Source organism: Gigantopelta aegis, chromosome 4 (assembly GCF_016097555.1).
Source record: "Gigantopelta aegis isolate Gae_Host chromosome 4, Gae_host_genome, whole genome shotgun sequence".
Classification (NCBI taxonomy): Eukaryota; Metazoa; Mollusca; class Gastropoda; order Neomphalida; family Peltospiridae; genus Gigantopelta; species Gigantopelta aegis.
Genome location: NC_054702.1, coordinates 27,425,586 through 27,428,623, shown reverse-complemented (window position 1 = coordinate 27,428,623; position 3,038 = coordinate 27,425,586).

Below are 3,038 nucleotides of genomic sequence, written 5' to 3'. Positions count from 1 at the left end.
TCTTTATTCTGATCAATGGGACTTAACTGATAACATGAGAGGCTGCTTTTTGTAAGTCAATATTTTATTGGCGACGTGCAATGGATGATTACAGATTAAATTTGACCGATGCTGTCTAACCAATTTAGACGGCATTTCATTGCTTACTTCACTCAAATGGGCGGGAAAAACAGCATTGATTAATTTCCGATCTTCACTTGGCACTTCGCAGGACAATCGTGTCGTTTTGTATTGTAGTACACGGTGCGCAATTAAATCGACTTTTCAATGTGTTCTTTATGATTACCACGCTAATATGGCCATCTTTTATAGATGCACGGTGAAGAATCGAGGTCTGTTGAACATCATATTTATGGTAATATTTACTGTCGGAATATTCTCCTTGGAAGAAAAAACATTTTGGAAGGTTTCGAATACAATCACATCTAGTTGTCATCTTTGGGATGGTATGGTTTCACGCGTGCTGGTATGTACTGGAGTTTGTATGAGAGATGATCGCTGTGTTATGTTCAGGTTTGATGAAAATGGAAACTGCTCTCTGTTCTGTGACACCGGGTCCGATACAGGAGGCACACAGGAGTATGGAAGCAAAGTGTATATCACCACTAACACAAGTAAAGGCCATTTTCATTTTATACATTTTTATAAGGTTTCGTTTTGTCGTTCTGGTTCTTTTATTTTTTTTGTTTTATTATTGCTTGTTTTTCAGTTATTATTATTTGTACTATTTGTGTCTCTGTGTGTGTGTGTATTTCGGGATTTCCCCAACTCCTTTTATCCTTTACTTACATTGTATTTTGTGTGTGTGTGTGTGTGTGTGGGGGGGGGGGGGTGTTATTATTTTATTTTAAACGGAAAAGGTGTTTCTTAGTTTTTGGTTTCATTTTTAGGGGGGGTTCGTTAAAATCTATATAGTTTCTTCTATTCCCCCCCCCCTCCCCCAGCTCTCGCTGTCGCTGTCGCTCTCTCTCTCTCTCTCTCTCTCTCTCTCTCTCTCTCTCTGTGTGTGTGTCACTTTCTCTCTCTCTTCTCTCTGTCGTTCTCTCCCTCTCTCTGTCTTCCTGTCTCTCTGTCAATGTTGGAAAGCGATAAACAACGCTTAATGCGTAGACCAAATGTACGAATAGCATTAGGCCTTGCATCAAACATCTTGATATATTTGTTATCAAACACCGCGTCATGTTTAGGATGTGTTGGTAATGATGTTTTGGTAATGATGTAATCTTGGTAGCATAGTGCAGAGAAAGCTTTGCACGCCTCGCACCCAAACAAGGTTCGTGTGCATCAACGTACAAGCTCTCTACAGGAGATGTTCTAAATGTACCAAGACAAAGCCCAAGTCTCTGGTTGTGTATAGGATCTAGCATCTGCAAGTAAGACTTACGTGCCGACCCATACACAATGCATCCATAGTCAAGTTTTGACCTCACGAGAGATCGATACAGACGGAGCATAACCTTGTGGTCTGCACCCCATTCCGTATTACCACTAACTTTTAAAATATTAAGCCCTTCTTTTTAACATATTTAAGATGGGGAACAAAGGATAGCTTCCCGTCAAATATAACCCCCAGAAATATAGTCTTGTCTGGAATCGGATTTTTCTCCAAAAACAATTGTGGATCTAAGTGGAGACCTCTTTTTGTGGCAGATATGCATACAAACCGTGTTTTCCTTTGAGAAAGTAAAGCCATTGTCAGTGGCCCATTGGTGAAGTTTACTTAAACAAAGTTGCAACTTACGTTCAGTGATACTCATACTGGACGATCTGTGACACATCTGAAAATCATCGACATACAACGAGCAATCCACACGTCTTCATCTACCTCCCTCTTCACATCTAGAACCGACACTGGCTCAGATGACATGTTGCATGAAGTCCGGGCTGGTGCTTCTTCCTTCTTCTTCTGTATCCCAGGAGCGGCGATGCTGAAAGATCCCAAAAGTATGATCTAAACAAAAATGGTGTACTTCAGATTGTAATACAATTATTTCTGCTGAACCTGCTTGTGCCATTTTGGGAACACAGACTAGAATAGCAGGCAATATGACACATGATGGAATTGACTTCAGCGATCGATCAGGGACCGGATCTTACTCGAGAAGAATGGGTGTTCATTGCTGCTAACGAAGTGTTAAAAATTACAATCGCACGAAATAATAATAAAATAAGAACAATAACATCATTTTGATATGAAGTTAGTAATATTTTTTCAAAATTATTTATAACAACGTTTAAATACAATGGACCGGCCTCGGTGGCGTCGTGGTTAGACCATCGGTCTACAGGCTGGTAGGTACTGACTTCGGATCCCAGTCGAGGCATTGGATGTTTAATCCAGATACCGACTCCAAACCCCGAGTGAGTGCTCCGCAAGGCTCAATGGGTAGGTGTAAACCACTTGCACCGACCAGTGATCCATAACTGATTCAACAAAGGCCATGGTTTGTGCTATCATGCCTGTGGGAAGCGCAAATAAAAGATCCCTTGCTGCTTGTCGTAAAAGAGTAGCCTTTGTGGCGACAACGGGTTTCCTCTAAAAAAAAAACAGTGTCATAATAACCATATGTTTGACGTCCAGTAGCCGATGATAAGATAAAAAATCAATGTGCTCTATTGGCGTCGTTAAATAAAACAAACTTTTTTACTTAAATACAGTGGAAGGCACGGGATTAATATACCAACGAAAACACCACACAAGAGGCCAAGTGACAGCATATCGGACGAGTTTTCAGAATGTTGTTATCGTGAGAAATCCTGGTTGCCTATGACAGCGTACATCTATCGTTCGATTTATCACAAAAATTAACCAAGGGCCAAAGGGCTTATATGACATTGTATTAGCATATTAAATACTATGATCCTCTCTTCTTTCTCTTATTTATTTTTGAAGAGTCATTCTAAAATGCTCCAAATTATATAAATATTCGGCCGAGCAGTCAATTCCTTTTTATTTTTGGATTCTTAACTTTTTGTTTTATTTTTTAAATTCTATTAAGTTTTCACCAATTGCTATTTTCAAAATTCTGTCCATTGTC